Source organism: Mus caroli, unplaced genomic scaffold (genome assembly GCF_978045245.1).
Source record: "Mus caroli unplaced genomic scaffold, Mus_caroli_1 scaffold_11, whole genome shotgun sequence".
NCBI lineage: Eukaryota > Metazoa > Chordata > Mammalia > Rodentia > Muridae > Mus > Mus caroli.
Genome location: NW_028227266.1, coordinates 11,101,980 through 11,122,036, shown reverse-complemented (window position 1 = coordinate 11,122,036; position 20,057 = coordinate 11,101,980). Strand labels below are relative to the sequence as shown.

The 20,057-nt window shown below is 40.7% G+C and overlaps 1 protein-coding gene across 5 annotated transcripts in view; it reads left to right on the top strand.

Moving 5' to 3' along the window:
* Window positions 1-27: 27 nt before the first annotated feature.
* Window positions 28-20,057, top strand: part of Kdm4d (lysine demethylase 4D) — a 46,944-nt gene continuing 26,914 nt past the window's right edge. For 4 of the 5 annotated variants that reach the window (XM_021172764.2, XM_021172761.2, XM_085844403.1 and 1 more), the window contains exon 1: window positions 28-414. The gene's annotated coding sequence lies outside the window, so the exon portion shown is untranslated. Of the gene's footprint in view, window positions 415-14,990; window positions 15,125-20,057 lie in introns of those variants that run through there. The other variant, XM_085844402.1, reaches the window with a different exon arrangement.

The window sequence follows — 20,057 nt, the reverse complement described above, 5'->3', positions numbered from 1 at the left end:
AACCGTCTCTTACAGGTTGAGGCAATGACCAATCAGCAAAGACACGGGAAAAAGATGGAATGACGTTGCCTAGGGGCGGAGCCAAGGCAGCTTAGGGGGCGGGCGTTTGAAACCGGTGCTTCATAGTCGACCCCAAATATCATCTTTTCCCTTTGCGAACCAATTACTTAATCTCTCTTGCGTCTTTTCCTTTCCCGACCCCCTCCCAGACTCGTTCGCTGCGGTTCTGCGAGGACGGAGGCGCCAGGAGCCGGTCCGCGTCTCGCAAGAGAGATGTGAGGAGAGCTTGCCAACTGACCGACCCAACGGCTCCTGCTCCTCAGTAGACCCCGCAGCCTAGGGACTAGAGTTGTCACTTAAGTGGATATGAAGAAGGCGCAAATAAGTACGGGGGCAGCCACGCGCTTTCCAAAGGTACCATTCCTGCGAAACCACTAGCCTTGAAGGCAAGGGTTATAGTCGCATTGCTTGTTAAGATATATAAATATGTAGATATATAGCTATATGCATTAAGCGTTGTAGCGTGAGGGGAGATGCTGTGAGCGTTTACGATAGTGACAATTTATGGAGCAGAGGGCCTAACTGCCAGGAGGAGCACGAGATGGGATTAAGATGGCTTCGCCAACGTTGTCTTGTGTCCCATCATTGAGATCTTGGGGACGGCCGATGCTCGGTAAAGAGGATTCTGTTCTCCAGTTTATCTCAAGTGGAAGGGTCTCCTAAAATTGAACATTTCAGTTCTTTTCAGTCCTTCCTTTGGAACTTTTAAATGAAGAAAGATAATTAGAAAAGAACCCCCTCTCTCCCAAATGTGCCTTCTCTCCCCCCGCCCCCCAGTAGAAGGTGAAAAGCTTCATATTTTTCCCCTGAGCCTCACACAAAGGACACTGCTATCTCATTAGTGACTCAAACCCAAAGATGGAGCCCCTCTTCCTTCCCTCATCACATCCTGTTCACCTGCCACTCTTGTCCAGTATTGTGAAAATTACCCTGAAGTTCCTTTGCTTGTCACCACACTCCTTCAGGCCACTGTCATTTCCTCTTGATTTGTAATTGCTTTCATAGGGGCTTTCCTAGTTTTGCACAAACAGAGTGATTTTTTCAGATTACCAGGTAGTGGTTTTGACACTTAGGATAAAACACCCTCTTGTTTTTACTTACACAGTCTGCCTCCTGCCTGCCTTTGGTCACAGGTACACCACACTCAAGATACACTCAACTGGACATTTCTGTTTCTTTCAACAAGGCAGGATTCCATTGTTTCTTTTGAGTTTTGAGCCAAGCTCTTACAGTGCAGCTCAGGCTGGCTTTGAACTTAAGTTCAGGTATGCATTCATCTGTTTTTAAAGACTTGGGACTGTGTTCTTCACCTCTGCCTCCAAGACACCTGTAACTCGGTTCTTCAGGGCATAGCTTAGCGCTGCTTCCTCTGTGAGGTTTCCCCTGACATCTCTACTGGTCCCCACTTCCTCCCTTGCAAAATTGTCTTTATGGCACCCAGTTCTATATTTCCATAACGCTGAACCCTAGTTGGCTTTACTCTTTGTTTATATTACCTCAGGCACTTTTTTTCTTTTTGGTCAGAGGCAAAGTATTGAGAGTAAGTGTCTATTTTCTATGAGGCTCTCTTGGTTCTAACCCCAGTTCTGCCCTCCTTAGCTATGTACAGTTGGGCAAATTATCTTTCCTCTCCTGTCTTCCATCCCTTGTGCAAAAAAAGTAAGGGTGATTTATTTTTATTGTTACCGTGGTAATTACATCATGTTGTAAAGTGCTTAGAACTATCTTAGCAAGTGACTTGTTGAGTCAGATTTGGCTGTTACTAATACTATTACGGTCTGACTAACTTTAGAACCTAAATTCCAGTAGAGCAGTAACCCTGCCTCTATTCACTAGTGGTCTCTACATATAGAGCAGTACACCATACATGAGAGGGCTTGAGTAAATACTAGTTAAGTGGATGACTAACATGTTATAAATACAGGAATGAAATTGCAGTGGCAAGATGGTGACAGAAAATGCTTACTTTTTATATTCCAGCTGACTTTATCAACTCCTCAATAAGTCACCACAGTCCATTTGACTTTTGAATTATTAATAAACACTTGATGATGCCATTACAGTTTAGCATTAAAAAGTTAGTTCACAAAAGTAAAAGCATTTGATTAAAATATTCTGGAAGTGTTAATGAGACAGGCAAAACAAAACAAAAAAACTAACTTTAAGTACCTGTAAATAATAAAATGATACCATAAAGCTTTTGACTTAAACAGTGAAAGCACTTAAGACAAAGAAATGAAGTTGGGGAGATGTCTGTATTAGCTAAGGTTCGCAGAGGAACAGAGCTGACAGTGAATAGAGAGTAGCCTGGATTTACTGGATTGGCGTACATGGTATAGTACAGATGTTGACTCTGGAGAGATTGAGAACTCAGAAGCCACACAGTCCACAAGACTACACGTCTCCGCAGTTTAAGACTGTCCCATTCTGGTGCCTGGAGGATTCATTCCTTGAGAGCCACTGGTCTTCATTCCACATTGGAAGGCTGAAAAATCTGAATTCTGATATCAGCAACAACAACAACAAAAAAATGGTAGCAGCAGGGTGGATTAAGTAGACAGCAACCTGAGAATAGGGGGGATGAACTGGACAGTGCTGTGGAAGACAAGCTGGCGGACCCCAGACTTTTCCCTTGGGCTGCCTTTTATCTGGCTGCCACCAGAAGCTGCTCTTCGTATTTAATGTATACTATTAATATAAAATAATCTGATCAAGAAAATTCCTTACAGGTAGTCCTGTCAGCTTACCTCTTACTTGATTCTAGGTCCAGTCAATTTGACAGAATTAGCCATCTCCTTTCCTTCTCGGATCAGGCCTTTTCCCTCCCCATCTTTCTGTAGACAACCTTGTGTGTGAGCTGTTGGTGCGTGTGCACATGGAGGCAAGAGGTCATGTTGGGGTTTTCCTTGGTGGTTCTTCACCTTAGTGCTGGAAACAATCTCTCACTAAACCTCAGACTATTGGGTTAGGCTACATTGACTACCCAGAAGCCTCCTGCCTGCCTTTCCATCCCTGGGATGTGACAGATGCTCTCGGCCACACCTAGCTTTTGTTAGGGTCAAAACTTGATGAGTCCTCTGCTTGTGCAGCAAGCACTTCAACAGAACCATCTCCCCAGTCCTATAGTAGATGGTCTTTGAATTTTGGAAAATAGAATCCCCTTTACAAGGATTTCTTGCTTGGCTTATCTGTCAGGTTGCTTTGACCTTAACTTCCCATGTGTCACTAGAAATGATTCCTAGTAATGTGGGTCCTATTCCCAAAGCCTTAGTGACACATGTTCTGTCTTATACTCTTATAGATCACACCAGCTTTATATGCACCTTCATTTTTAACATAGCAAAAGTAGTGTATAGTTTGGTAAGATGTTATATGTAATACTTGTGATTGTGAAATTGACTTTATGAAGGGGAAAATGTATGAATTCCACCTTCAAAGGTTACAGAAAAACAGTATTCCAGCACTCAAAAGGAATAATAATAAAAAGAAACCCTTAAAAGTCTCATAAGAAAATTTCAGAAAGTATAGTACTTGCTGCTTGGAAGGACAGTTTGATGAAGACAGAACATCCTATGGCTTTGTGATTTAAAAATCACATTGACTTTAAATTTAAACTGGGTGTGGTGACCCATACCTATGATCCTAGCACACCTGAGGCTCAGTCCAGAACCATGTCTTAAAAAATCATGAGCCAGGCTTGGATGGCACATACCTTTAATCCCAGCACTAGAGAGGTGGAAGCAGAAGCATCTCTGAATTAGAAGTCAGCCTGGTCTACATAGTAAATTCCAGGAAAGCCATGGCTATGTAGAGATACTCTGTCTCAAAATAAGTAAGTTATATGTAGGAAATGTGAACAGAGTCAACAGCTAAATGTCAGATTAGAAGACAAAAGTCTTATACTCAGTACTACTCCTGTGACTAAAACATATAATGTAAAAAAAAAAAAATGTAAACAACCCAATAGAAACTATGGAAAAAGCGACTCCAACCATAACAGAAAGTAAACTTGAGGCTGGAGAAGTGGCTCAGAGCTTATGAGTGAGTGCCGCTCTCGTAGAATACCCAAGGAAAGTTCCCAGCACCCATGTTTGCAGCTTACAGCTGTCAGTATTTCCAGCACTAGGTGATCTCTCACCTTTTTCACTGGGCATCCACGCACACATGGGCATACTCACAAGTAGATGCACACAAAACAGTGGCACTTTGATCCCTGTGAGTCTGAGGCCAGCCTGGTCTACAGAGTGACTTCCAGGACAGTCTGGGCTACACAGAGAAGCCCTGTCTTGAAAACAAACCACCACCACCAACTATATGTGTGTGTGTATGTATATAAAATAAAACATGTGTATTAGTCAGGGTTCTCTAGAGCCACAGAACTTATGGGTAGTCTTATATAGTAAGGGGTTTGTTGATGATTTACAGTCTGTAGTCCAACTTCCAACAATGGTCTGCAGCAGTTGTGAATGGAGGTCCAAGGATCTAGCACTTGCTCAGTCCCACAGGCAAGCAGGCGAAAGAGAGAAAGAGAGTAAATCTTACTTCTTCCAATGTCCTTATGTAAGTAAGTCTCCAACAGAAGATGTAGCCCAGATTAAAGGTGTGTGCCACCACTCCTTTAATCCCAGATGACCTTGAACTCAGAGATTTTCCTGTTTTAATCTTCTGGAATTCATAACCAGTATGCCTAAAGATCTCCATGCCAAGATCCAGGTCAGAAACTTCTATCTCCCAGCCTCCAGATAAGGGTCACTGGTGAGCCTTCCAATTCTGGATTGTAGTTCACTCCAGATATAGTCAAGTTGACAACCAGGAATAGCACTACAATCCACCCCTTGTCAACCTCATGAGACACATAATATCTCATGTCTACATGAAACAATAACAAGGTCATGAATATGCCTAACATGATATAACTATCCCTTGTACAATTGCAAACACATTTGTAAGTTTACAATGGGCAATGTCCCTTGGGAACATTCTCTTATTGTCTCAACTTAAATTTCAATTGATGTTAAAGAAATTGGAAGAAAGACATATGTATTCTTAACAAAATAAGACAGAAACATTCATATTACTTTATAATCCTTGTTTCTGTAACTGGTTATGTGGCCTTAGCTGGTATTTATAACTACCTTCCTCTACTACCCATTCTGTATTTCCTTCACCCTTGGCAAGCACCTCAGTAGGTCTTGGCTTTTTTCCTGGAGGATTGACCCATACCTTCATTCCTGATGGGTCTGGGTCCTTTGTCATCCTGCTTGGATTAGGCTGTTGTTGACTTTAATCACAGGACACGGTAGTGCTAAAAGACACCCTAAAGTATCTCCTGCCCTCCAGACATAATCTTGCTTATTCCATTGTTGAGGGACAATCCAATTTCCCCATGGTAATCAGGGGATCTATCACCCCTAACACTGTTATTCCTTTCTTAACCTATTGGTTTAAAGGGCATTAAGAAGCCCAAAATGACCAGGGGGAGGGGGAGTCTGAGCTTCCAGTTCAATGGAATGTTTGTTGTGGCTCCTGGTGAAAGACTCCAAGACTCCCAAGGGGAGACACCCACTCAAGCCTCGGGACAGCCGCGCACCCAAGAAGACACTGGGACTAAACTTAAGATGTAGAGAGTAAGATTTAATACAGCAGCAACAAGAAAGCACATAAAAAGCACATAAACCAGAGCCCTATAAAGCAACAGCAAGCAAATACATGAACTAGAGCTCTGGGGTCGAAACCCACACACCCAGCATGGTGTAGAGGAGATTCGACAACCGGCCCAAACTTTTCACAAGCTTTTATAGGAAGGAGGCAAGGGGGGAGCAGGGCAGGGAAAATACAGGTTTTACGTCACTAAGAGATTCAGCCAAGGGTTTTTTTCAAAGTGCTTTTCGCAACGCGTCCCACACTTTGGCCATGTACTTGATTCATTGGAACTGAGGTTTTTACTCACACCCTTATCTCAAAAATGTCCCTGGCACAGTCCTTAGTTGGGAGGGGTTGGACTCCGGTGTGAGAGTTCAGAATGTACTCTGGGGTGAGAGTTCTGGTGGTCAGTAATTTTCCTCTTTCACTGGTAGGAGCACTCCCCGACTCTGGAACCAAAACTTCTAGGCCAGCAGAACCTAGAGTTGTGGGGACAGGAAGCAAAATTTCTAGAGGGTCACTAGGAGTGAAGTGAGTGGAACTATTCCCTTTTCCTCCCCTTGATTCCTGGACCCATGGATCCTGGCTATGGGAGAAACTGTACCACGTATCAGATACTGATTCAAAGCATATACTGCCTTTTGAAGAACTCTGCTCCAGCCTTCCATGCTGTTACCACCTAATTGGTGCTGTAACTGTGTCTTCAAAAGGCCATTCCTTCTTTCTATCAGACCAGCTGCTTCAAGATGATGGGGAATATTGTAAGACCAGTGAATTCCATGATCATAGGCCCACTGTTGCACTTCTCTGGCTGTGAAATGAGTTCCTTGGTCAGAAGCAATACTGTGTGGAATACCATGCTGATAGATAAGGCATCCTGTGAGTCCACGGATGGTGGTTTTGGCAGAAGCATTATGTGCAGGAAAGGCAAATCCATAACCAGAATAAGTATATACTCCAGTAAGAGCAAAACATTGTGCTTTCCGTGGAGGAAGTGGTCCATTGTAGACAGCCTGCCGCCAGGTTGCTGGCTGATCTCCTCCAGGAGTGGTGCCATATCTGGGGCTCAGTGTTGGTTTCTGCTGTTGGCAGATCTGGCATTCAGCAGCAGCTGTAGCCAGGTTAGCCTTGGTGAGTGGAAGTCTGTGTTGTTGAGCCCAAGCATAACCTTCATCTCAGCCACCACGGCCACTTTGCCATTGAGCAATGGCAGGGATGGCTGGGGAAAGAGGCTGATAGAACGGGTCATCCTATCCACTTGATTATTGAACTCCTCCTCAGCTAAAGTCACCTTTTGATGAGCATTTACATGGGATACAAATATCTTCACATTCTTTGCCCATTTGGAGAGATCTATCCACATTCTTCTTCCCCAGATGTCTTTCTCACCAGTTTTCCAATTGTGATCTTTCCCAGTTCCTGACCATCCAGCCAATCGTACATCTGGCCATTTCTTCTTCCAAACAAACTGTAATACCATGTGCCCACTGTGGAGATTTTCCTTCACCTTTATCTTTCAGGGTTGTCCCGGAAAGGGGTTTTAATGCTGCAGCTGTCCACTTCTCAGTGGGGCCTGCATAATGTGCAGAGCTGTCAGTAAACCAGGTCCTAGTCTTCTCTTCTTCAGTCAGATGATCATAGGGCACACCCCATGAGGCTATAGGCACATACTTGTACAGCAGATGGCATAGTAACAGGAGTAGAAACCATAGGCATTTCAGCAACTTCTCCATGTGACTTGCTTGTACCTCCAGGACCTGCTCTGGCTGGATCACATATATACCACTTCCATTTGATAATAGACTGTTGCAGTGCATGTCCTACTTTATGACTTGGAGGGTCTGATAGCACCCAGCTAATGATCAATAGTTCAGGTCCCATGGTAACTTGGTGTCCTATTGTCAAACATTGAGTTTCCACTAAGGCCCAATAGCAGGCCAAGAGCTGTTTTTCAAAGGGAGAATAGTTGTCTGCAGATGATGGTAGAGCTTTGCTCCAAAATCCCAAAGGTTTCTTCTGTGATTCACCTAAAGGGTCCCATCAGAGGCTCCAAACAGCATCTCTATCTGCCACTGACACCTCAAGTACCATCGGTCTGCTGAATCATATGGTCCAAGTGGTAGAGCAGCCTGCACAGCAGCCTGGACCAGTAGAAGAGCCTTCTGTTCTAGGCCTCCACACAAAGCTAGCAGCTTTCTGAGACACTTGGTAAATAGGCCAAAGTAACACACCCAAGTGAGGAATGTGCTGTCTCCAGAATCTAAATAGACCTACTAAACATTGTGCTTCTTTCTTGGTGGTGGGAGGTGCCAGGTGCAATAAATAACCTTTCACCTTAGAAGAAATATATCTGCAAGCCTCACACCTCTGTACTCCTAAGAATTTCACTGAGGTAGATGGTCCTTGAATTTTGGTTGGATTTATTTCCCATCCTCAGATATGCATATGTGTTACCATCAAATCCAAAGTGGTTGCTACTTCCTGCTCACTTGGTCCAATCAGCATAATGTCATCAATATAGTGTACCAATGTGATAATTTGTGGAAGAGACAAATGATCAAGATTCCTTCTAAGTTATGACACAGGGCAGGGAAGTTAATATTTCCTTGAGGCAGAACTGTAAAAGTATACTGCTGGCCTTGCCAACTAAAAGCAAATTGCTTCTGGTGGTCCTTATGGACAGGTACTGAGAAGAAGGCATTTGCCAGATCAATAGCCACATACCAGGTGCCAGGAGATGGGTTAATTTACTCAAGTAATGAAACTACATCTGGCACAGCAGCTGCAATTGGAGTTACTAACTGATTTAGTTTTCCATAGTCAACTGTCATTCTCTAAGATCCATATCTCTTCTGCATTGTCCAGAAAGGAGTTAAAGGGAAATGTGGTGGGAATCATCACCCCTGCATCTTTCAAGTCCTTGATAGTGGCAGTAATTTCTGCAATTCCTCCAGGAATACAAAACTGTTTTTGATTCACTATTTTCTTTGGCAGAGGCAACTCTAAAGGCTTCCATTTAGCCTTTCCAACCATAATAGCCCTCACTCCACAGGTCAGAGAACCAATGTGAGAATTCTGCTAATTTCTGAGTATATCTATCCCAATTATCCATTCTGGAACTGGGGAAATGACCACAGGATGTGTTTGGGGACCTACTAGACTTACTGTAAGTCAGACATCAGTCAAAACTCCATTAATCACCTGTCCTCCATAAGCCCCTACTTTAACTGGAGGGCCACAATGTTTCTTGGGGTCTCCTGGGATCGGTGTCAACTCAGAACCAGTATCCAATAGACCCCCAGAAAATCTTATTGTTTCCTTTCCCCCAGTGTACAGTTACCCTTATAAAAGGCTGTAGGTCCCTCTGGGGAAGGACTGGAGAAAGGCTAACAGCAAAACTTTTAGGTGTCTTATCAAGATACTTCCTCAGGGGAACCTGGCCACCCCTTCATTTAAGGGGTCCTGGATCTGCAAACTGGCTCAAGTCTGGAAATTGATTCACTGAGTGGACTGAGAATGCCTTCTGCCATGATCCAATGTAGCCTTTCTTTCATTTGTTTGAGAATTTTTCTGCTTATACAGATCAAACTGATATGCGGTAGGCTTCCTATCTATTTCAATCCTGGAAACACCGTGATTGATTAGCCAGTACCAAAGGTCCAAATGAGTCATGCCATTATAAATTTCACCTCTCAAGCTGGGCAAGTGGTGGCACACACCTTTAATCCCAGCACTTGGGAGGCAGAGACAGGAGGATTTCTGAGTTAGAGGCCAGCCTGGTCTACAGAGTGAGTTCCAGGACAACTAGGGCTACACAGAGAAACCCTGTCTTAAAAAACCAAAATAATAATAAAAAATAATAAATTTCACCTCTCCTGTGCTGACCATTATGGGGTATGTCATTATAAACATTGTTTTCTCTACAATGTCTATTATAATAACTATGATCACATTGTCTCTGGAGATTCAATCGGCCACCTGGCCCTTATTACTTTGGGGCCCAATTAAACCCATAGAATTTAATTCATCTAATTGAACAGTAGCATCTCCAACCCTAAGGTCTGGTACAAGGAAAAGGGCAAGAACAAAACTCTTCAAATGTGCTGGTGCTCCTCTCACCAGTTTGTGTCTTATAGGGCTGGTGAAGGGCATATCTTCTGGACCTTCCCATTGTGGAAGATTAGGTTTTATACAATATATCCACTCTGGCATTGCAATTTCCCTAAGCCTTAAAAATCCCTTCGTCAACACTAAGCCACCGAATTATATCAGGCTTTTGATAAACTTCAGCCAACCATTTAAACAAACTTCTGCCACCTCTTTTTTAGCTGTGTGAGCTTCCATATTAAACCTAGAATCTCCAGAGGGTCCATGCCAATAAATTCAGCCTGATCTAGTTTTATCTTCCTTCCACCATTATCCCACACCCTTAAAATCTATTCCTACACACATTCCCCAGGCTTCTGCTTGAATGAATTAGCAAACTCATTAAGCTCCTTAGTAGTATAGTTCATTTCCTCATGGACTACACCTTCTACCTCCCCTCTAGGACCCTGTTTTGCTTGAGTCTGGTTATAGGTCTAGAAGAAACTATTGGTAGGCCTTGAGAAACATCAATATTGTCTGGCGTTTTCTGCAGTGAAAGTCACTGCTGGTTTATCAGACTCTGAGAGATTAATTTCCTCATGTGGGAAAGGCATTATTTAAGGGGGGGGCTGAGGGTACTACTTCCTCAGGTGAGGCAAACCCTTGAGAATCTGAAGATTCAAAATTCTCAGCTTCAACAGGGTCTTCCCACACATCCCAAGTTATAGGATCCCATTCTTTGCCAATTAATGCCCTTACGATAACTGCTGACACCCACTGAGGCTGAGACCTGAATTTTCACTGTAATTCAGCCAACCTTATAATGAGGGCTTCAGTTTGATTTTCTACAACTTGAGCTCTATGGCTGCTGGTACCAGCATAGTGGGGGTATTCCTGTGACAACTTGACCATGTTTTTGGGAAGACTATGGGAGGACTTTGAAAGTTTGGGCTAGAAGATCCATTCAGTGTTAAGAGCTCTGTGGGATGTTGTGTAGGAACTTGGAAGATAATGTTGAGAACAGTGCAGACAATGGAGGTCTGGCTTGTGAAATTTCAGAGGGAAGATTAAAGACTCTTTTCAGGGCCCTGTTTTTGTTGTAAAGAATTTGTGGTTTTGGTTAGCTGGGGCTGAAAAATCAGCTGTGATTAACAAGATTCCAGAACCAATAAAATGAAACCTTTGTATTACTGGGACTACTGATGCTGGTTAGCTGGAGCTAAGAAATTAGCAGTGATTAAGAAGAGGCCAGAATCACTGAGGTGAAATCTGGCAACTGTTTTCTGCGAGCATAGAGGCTGTATTCCAGAAATAGCCAAGATTGAACCTTGTGCTGTGGCTGGACTTGGTAATGTGTAAGAGTTACCCAGGTGGTACTGGTTTTGAAGGCATGAAGGGGTCATGAAGAGCAGCTGAGTCTCGGCACTGTGAAAAGCCACAGAAGGCCATTGGTGAAGGTGCAGTCTCAGTTGCAATTGATGACCCAAGACTTGAAGGGGTCATGCAAAGGAGTTGAGGCTTGGCACCATGAAGAGAGCCTATGAGAGGCTATTGGTGAAGCCTAGTTGCAGTGGAAGACAGCAGTGTTTTGGAAATGCCAGTACCATGAGATGAGCACCAAGAACAGCAGCAGCAGTAGAATACTGGCAGCTCGAGCCTAGAAGACAAGGTGTGTGCTAGAAAGGGCATGGCTGGAGAAGTGACCGAAGCCCTTGGAGGAGCCCAGAAGATTGTGAGTTGAATCCCAGACATTGGACAATTGGAGTTTGACTTTGCTTTTGATTGTGACTGTGCCCTGATATTTTTTCCCTCTTGAAGGAAGAAGATATTTTAGTGGAGCCCACAGTTAAGAGACTTAATTGTAAAAAGACTTTGAATTTTAAAAGTGATTGGATATTTTAAAGTGATTGAAAATTTTAATATGTAGAAAATTGCACATGAGACTTTGTGGCTTTTAAAGTTATTTAGATCTTGGGGATGAATAAGAAACTAAGGGTTGAGGCTTAATAGTGATGTGTTTGTGTGTCAACTTGACAAGGGGTCAGTTGTACTCATTGGTTTTGTGTCAACTTGACACAAGCTGGAGTTATCACAGAGAAAAGAGCTTCAGTTGAGGAAATGCCTCCATGAGATCCAGCTGTAAGACATTTTCTCAATTAGTGATTAAGGGGGAGTGCCCCTTGTGGGTGGGACCATATCTGGGCTGGTAGTCTTGGGTTCTATAAGAAAGCAAGATGAACAAGCCAGGAGAAGCAATCCAGTAAGCAGCACCCTTCCATGACCTCTGCATCAGCTCCTGTTTCCTGACCTACTTGAGTTCCAGTCCAGACTTCCTTTGGTGATGTACAGCAGTGTGGAAGTGTAAGCTGAATAAACTATTTCCTCCCCAACTTGCTTCCTGGTTATGATGTTTTTGCAGGGATAGAAACCCTGACCAAGACAATATGTATCTATATAAAATATGTGTATATTTATAAAATAAAATCTTAAAAACATATGATTCAATTTTTCAATGATCACATTTCAGTATTGTGTTCCCAGCAATTTATGAAAAAACAAACATTTGAATGGGATTGAGAAAAAGGGCACCCAGTCAAACAGTGAAGATGCAGTGGCACCACATTACCCTGACAGGAGAAGGCAAGCCATTCATAGAGTGGGTTGCAGAAGTTTCCATGTCCTAGTCTGCTTGCCTCCGAGGCTCAACCCTTAGGCCTTTACACCATACCTACCTTCTTGCTAGGACACAGCTATTTCTGCTCTAGAGCTTTAGCTCAGGGGCCAGCAAAAGTCTCTCTTCACTCACAAAGCCAGCTGTGACAGCCCTGGTTAAAGCTGGAGCTGTTCCTCCTGCTGGCCTCTATCATCCTGTACTCTTGTCTCCAGCATTCTGCATGTTTGTGGTCTTGTGTTATGTTAAAATTACTTTCTCTCCACCTCTATGCAGAACATGTGCAATAAGTTCCATAAGGGCATGCTTAGTGCTAAAGGCCAAACATTTAAAACTGATTATCACTAGCATTTGCCTAGTAAAACTTTTGCAAATAAATGAGTGAACAGATGAATGAATGAGCTCTAATAGGAAGAGCTCAGGTCCTGCTGTAGAAGGTTGTGTTTTATCTGTGTATCTTTTCTGCTGTATGTGAGGTGACGGGTAAGCACTCTTCTACTGCACACATCCACAGTCTGAGAGAGGAAAGGTAACTTATCTTCTGCTTACCCCAGTCTGGACTTTAAAAGAAAACATACAAGACCCAGAGAAAGGAATTCCTTTCCGAAGATAGTCTCTTAAGTGAAAACTCACGTGATGAGCAGGCTTCTTTATGTATAGCATCAAAATTTTAGTTAGGTCAGGCTACCCCAATCCAATTACAACTGTAATCAAATCTCCCTTCATTTCTACCAATTGAATCATTCCCCTCTTTCTACTAAAATCCATCATCTATGAACCTGATAGCTCAAAAAAAAAAAAAAAAAAAAAGGTGACTATTTTTCCTAGTAAAGAAATGTAAGCATGTGACCACAAGCCTATGTGTGAGTTTAGGGTTGTCCTTCAGGCAATCTGATTGAATAATCTCCCCAGCCCCGCCTAAATGCCCATGAATTAATATGTAAAGGAACTCAGGCTTGTCCACCATGAGCTCTCTCTATTTAAATAGTGTATAAATGAATCTCACCTTTTCTTTTGCCCTCCCACTGTGTGGCTGTGTGGAATTTAACTGTAAAAATGGACTCTATAAATCTAACTACTTTCCTATTGGATTGTCTCTTCCTTACAGATTTTTGAGTTTTTAGTGCTTTGGGTAGTAATTCTTGCTTCTTACTCATGCTGCACATACCACTTCCTACTTCTTAGCTTCTCATTTGAAAATATTTGATACTGATTTTGATATATGGGAATCTTCCATTTGGGGATTTAATTTATGATTCCTTTTTCTTAAGTGCATGCTGTTTTTTACTCGAGAATGTTCGTTCTTCGAAATCATACTCATATTCTCTGTTAGTACCTTCTAAAGACTTCTCAGGTCACCAAGCATTCATTTTATTCATGATGTGATGGTGTCTTGACGTCTAGTTAAACAATTCTTATTACTTCTTCCTGTGTTCCAAGGTCTCTTTGCCCTTCATATATTCAGGAGCTAACTGTCAAGTTCTTTACACTTGGAATTTTAACTGAAATAATATTACATTTGCAAATTTAAGAACTGATGTTTTTATAGTAGTGAGTCTTCAGATTTAGGAATGAAGTATATATTTTTTCTTTTTTAATTTAATCATTCCATTCGTTTACATCTCAAATGACATCCCCCTTCCTGTTTACCCTCCACAACTCCTCATCCTCCATCTGCTGTCTCCCCCCTCCCCTTTGCCTATATGAGGGTGCTGTACCACACACCTACCCACTTCCATCCCACTGCTCCAGCATCCCCCTACTACAAGACCAAGGGCCTCCCCTCCCATTGATGTCAAACAAGGCCATCCTGCGCTACATATATATCTGGAGCCATGGATCCCTCCCTGTACATTCCTTGGTTGGTGGTCTAGTCCTCGAGAGCAGTAGGTGGTCCAGCCAGGTCTTCCTATGGGATTGCAATTCCCCTCTGCTCCTCCTGTCCTTCTGCGAGCTCACCGGGGACCCCTGAGCTCAGTCTAATGGTTGGCTCCAAACTTCCGAATCTGCATTGGTCAGTTGCTGGCAGAAACTCCCAGGGAACAACCACACCTGGTTCCTGTCAGCAAGCACCTTTTGGCATCAGCAATAGTGTCAGGGTTTGGTGTCTGCAGACAGGATGGATCCCCAGGTGGGCAGTCCTCCAATGGCCCTTCCTTCAGTCTCTGCTCCATTTTTTGTCCCTGTCTTTCCTCTTTTCATTTGTTTAGATTATCTTTGTTTTCAAAAGTATATCAGGATACTACTCTGAATATATTTACATTACTGCCTCATAGAAATGCCACAAGCTCTCATTAATAGTTAATGCTATTGTCAATGATATTCTTAAAGTTGGATCATTTATAACTGATGTATACAAGTATAATTGATTTTTATATATACCTATTTTAAATTCAGAGAACTCACCAAACTCTTCTGTTAATTCAAGTGGTTTACTCTGAATAGTTTTATACACAAACTATCTACCAATAATAATAATGTGTTTCTTTTTTTTCCAGTCTCTTTTCACTCTGTCTTCCCTTTTTCTTTGCCTTGTGTTGGTTAGAACTTCCAGGACAATGTTGAATAAAGATTCTGACCCCAGGCGTCCTTATTTTTTTCTTGATCTGCAAGATAAAACTTTTAACTTACTACTGTTGAGTACAGTTTTGATGGTTTGCAATGGTATGTTTTATGATACTTTTCTTACTATTTTAGGTTGTTGAAAACTATGTTTAAAGCCATAAATTTGATAGAAGGTTTTATTATGACATTTTCATCTATGCATATAGTGTATTTTGGTCATGTTCACACCTCTTCTCCTCCTACTGATTCCACTTCCACTTCCCAACTAATCTCTTTTCTACTTTAACATCTACTTATTGTTTTATTTTGTGACCCAGTGAGTTTCACTACGGTTGCTTACAGGAGCATGGGATTCTTACCAGTGGCTATACCACTGAAGAACATGTCTTCCTTCCCCTGGAAATCATTAATTACCTATAGATCTTCAGAGAGGGATGGGACCTTGTGAGTCCCGATCTCTTCTCTGTCAGGATGTTGACAAATCCAATCTTGTGTAGGTCCAGCACAGGTAATCACAGCTTTTAAGTTCAAGAGTATAAGCCATATTATGCTTGAAGATTATTCTTTGATACTCTGCGACTGTCTGCCATTCTTCCTGCCCCTTCCACCATGTTTTCTGAGCCTGGAAGGGGAGATATAGGTGATCTAGGGCTGAGCATCCAACAGCCATTTACTCTCAGTTCTGGACTAGTTACAAGTCCTTGCAGTTATTGCTGCTTGCTTCAAAGAGAAGCTTCTCAGACCAGAGCGTGACTAGCACTAGTGTGTATGTGCAGACATTTTCAAATGATCAAGTACCTCTTCTGCACTGAGATCCTTTTAATCTGTCAGGATGTAATAAATAGACTTAAGGTTTTACCTAATCGTTTTTTGCTGGAGTAAGCCACCAGTGCCCCTAGTCTTCGAGTCAGGGTGCTCATACTTTATTTAGAGTTTTTGTGTCAGTGTTCAAAAGAGATACTGTTTTCTTTCTTCTCGTCGTTAGGATCTGTGCCATGGTACAAACTAGGAAGCACACCTTTTGCTCTCTGGGAAAGTTTGCCAAGATTGGAATTACATTTGTGTTTTAATGGTTGGTAAAATCCCCTGGTACAGCCATCTTGAGTTTGGAATTTTGTTTCTAAGAGTTTGGCTGCTACTTCAGTTTCTTTGATGGTTATGAATGTAGTCAATCTTCTCATTTCTTGTGTCTGTTATATTTTTCTAGAAATCTATTCCTTTAATTTAAAATGTGCATTAGTAAAATTATCCATTCTCTTTATTTCTTTTTTTTCTTCCTGCTTTCTCTTTCTCTTTCTGTTTTCAGTTCTTTTGTGTCACCAGCCTTTACACAGATGACCTCTGTCACCAGAGCTGGCTATCTGTCAGCAGTGACCTCTGTCACCAGAGCTGGGTATTTGTGGCTTATACTTTTATTCTTTATCATTTTCACTGAAGATTTTTCAAGCTTATTAAAATTCTCAAAAGTTTGGGTTTCTCTGTACTCTATTTTATATAGTTTTGCATTTCATTGCTTTCTGGTCTTATTTATTTATTTAGTTAGTTAGTTTTTTAAAGTTTTTTTTCAAAAAATAATATTTTTAGGTTGATGCCTGTGTAAGATTGATGCCTGTGTAGTTCATATAATTTCCTAGCCTCCTGCCTTAGCTATTTCTTTAATTAAGGTTTTCAACTTTTCTTTAATATTATTTACCAGCATACCACAGGTTTGAAAAGTAGTAGTTTCATTCTCATTTATATAGGATGAATTTCCACATTTAACGTTTTAGTTCATTCTTATTAAGGGTTTATTAAAAACATATTTTCAGTTTATAAATTTGGGGGTTTCTAATTTTTTTGTCATTACTTTCTGATTTCACTTCATTGTTTTATAGTAGTAGAATATATTCTGTATATTTTAAAATTTTGACACTTGTGGAAAAAAGCCATACTCTGGTCAACTTTCTGAAGGATTTATAATACTTGAAAAAATGTATTTTGCAATTTGGGAAAATATAATTCTGTGTTTCTATTGCTTTTTAACTAGATGTATCAATAAGATTCTGGTTTATACTGTCATCCCTAGGTTCCTTTATATTTAAAATGGTCTCAGATTAGGTGATAAATGGTAGGATATGATAGTATGAAAGTTTAGAACAACTCTTATTATAATCTGCAATGAATGTAGGATTTTTACTATGTCAGGCAACATTAATGAATATGTCTAGTTAGCAAGAATTTGGCTTGTGTCAAGTTCCAAAGCAAAAAAGAGCAGTTATGAGCAACAGAACTATAATAATATATATGAAATATTGTAAACCCAATATTCAGTTAAAACAATACAAACAATATTTAAGAAGGAATCTAAAATCAAGAAATGTTTGTATTTTGCGCACACTCACACACACCAAAGCTTCTTAGAGTGTAAGGAAATAGGATATCACCTATCACTTTCATGGTTAAAGTATGCTCAAAGAGCTGAATGAAATATGGCTCCAATTTTCGTTTGTTTGTTTGTTATTTCACTATAATACTAATTCAGAGCATCAGGAGTGAATTGAATTTACTCTAGAAAAATTGCTCAAGTATAATTGTAAATCAAGCCAAATTTTGCAAAGAGGATGATTGTAGATGGTGAGATTTTGTATGCCAACTCTTAATGTTAAGTAGTATAGAGATAAAGCAGAGGAGTCATATAGGTATGTACAAAGGAAGGAGTAGATGGGAAATTAAGAAATGGCACCTCTAAAAACAAAGCAAAAGAAAATGCAAAGACCAGAAATTCAGATTTGTTTTTCCTAAACACAGTATTTTACCTGTGTGGAAAACAAACAAAAACAAAAAAGAAGGTGCCAACACAAAAATGGAGATGTATATCAGTGTAGCAGGAAACAAACAACAAAAACTCTTGACATGAACACACACAGCTAAGTTCCATGATTTTTGGCAAAAGTGTTAATTATAGAAAAGTCATTATCTTCAGTGAGGTACTGGGGAAACTGGATTTCCATATTTAGAATAAAAACTAGATCCTTATCTCTCACCTTTAGATCCATATAAATCACCTATACGTGGACTGAAACCCACACTGTTAAACTCCAAAATCTGAAGATACTACAGAGCAAACAAACCAACCCAAAACCATATATGCAATAGGTACAAACTTTCTGAGAAGGACTCCAGTAGCTCAGAAAATAGGGACAATTAATTATCAGCAAATGGGACTTGAAGAAATCAAAAGGCTCTCTGTACAGCAAAATTAGTAAGTGAAGAGGCAGCCTACAGAATGGGAGGACATCTGCCAACTATACATCTGACAGAGTACTCAGCACACACAACAACACACAACAACACACAACAACAAAAATGCTTAACATCCTTAGCCATCTGGGAAGTGCAGATTAAAACTACTCTGATTCGGTCTCACCCCATGTCAGGATAGCTATCAGGAGAATAACAAAACTGCTGGAAAGGACTGAGAGAGACGGGGAGGGAGAGACCATCACTCACTGTTTATGGGGTACAAACTGATACAGTCACTATGAGATATGAAGATTTTATTTCAAAACCTAAACCTAGGGCTTCCATATGACACAGTGATTCCATCTCTAGGCACTCAAAGGACTGAGTATCTAAAAAGCTACTTGTTCATCTATGCCTGTGAGAAAAAGGAATTGCTAGGAAAATAAATCGGCCTGCACATCCATCAATAGATGAATTAATAATAAGAATGTGGGACATATACACATTGGAGTTTTCAACGGTAAAGAAACACGGAATTAGGCTGTTGTCAGGAAAATGGATAGAACTGGAAAATATATTAAGTGGACTTACCCAGGCTCAGAAAGACAAAGACCACATGTTCTCACATGTGAATCATAGCTTCAAATTTTTTATTCATTTGTATCTACATAAGAGTCAGAATGCAAAGATATCAGAAAACTAGAAAGAGTCCCATGAGAAACAAACATTAATCCAGCAGAAAATTAAATCTATAACTAAAATCTCCGTAATCTATGATATATTTAAAATCTAAATGTTGTGATTAATTGGATTAGCATCTGACCATTTATGGGGAATTTCAAATTCTGAATTGTGTTCTATTAGCTATTGCTATCCAAATTTATGACTGATGTATTTCCTCTTCTGATTTCCACTGAGAAAAATAAGTAAATAAAAAGATACATGCATGGTTTCTAGAAGGTAGACTACTTAAACAAAACACAAAGAAGTAAGTGGAAAAATAATAAATTTAATTACATTTAGTGTTTTCCAAAATATGTGTGACCTATAATTAAAATAGAGGTTGTTGGTCAGTAGTAAGGTATTTGTGAAAAGGTAATGGTCAGAATTTTCTGACCATCCAAACATTGAAAGGTTACAAGTTAACAGGAGAAGTAGTTCAGCTGGACGACTGACTTTAAAGTATTAACTACCATCATAATTCATAGGCTGAAACGTGAAAAATGTTGGTACATGAACAATAATGGGATAAATCGATAAAATGGTCAGCCCAAGATGCTGACTCACAAGTACACCTAGATCACTGAAGAAACAAAAACACCTGTTGTATCAGTATCTTTTCAGGATGGCCAGCAGGGTCACTATATTGACACGGACATGCACAGATTCAGTGGAACACAAATTCCCAAAGCTCTTATGATAGGCAGATTAAAAAAAAATTCAGGGCAACTCAAGGAAAAATGAATAATCTTCAGAAAACAAAATGGAGCTGAAGTAACTGGATATCCATGTGCAAAAGAATGAATTTGGATTCCTACACAAGAATTAATTTCAATTGAGACCATAGACTTAAAGGTCAACTAAAGCATCCGAGCCAGACAGCAACTGCTTCATGATGTCAGATAAGACAGTAATTAGTGCCTCAGCACAGCACCAGTGCTGGGCAACACATTTAACATTGGTAAATTGGACTTTTTAAGATTTTTGCTGAGTGTTGTAGCACATTCCTGTAATCCCAGCAGCTGGGAGACTGAGCTATTATAGTCCTAGGCACACCCCCTCCAAAAGATCAAAACATATGCACTTCAAA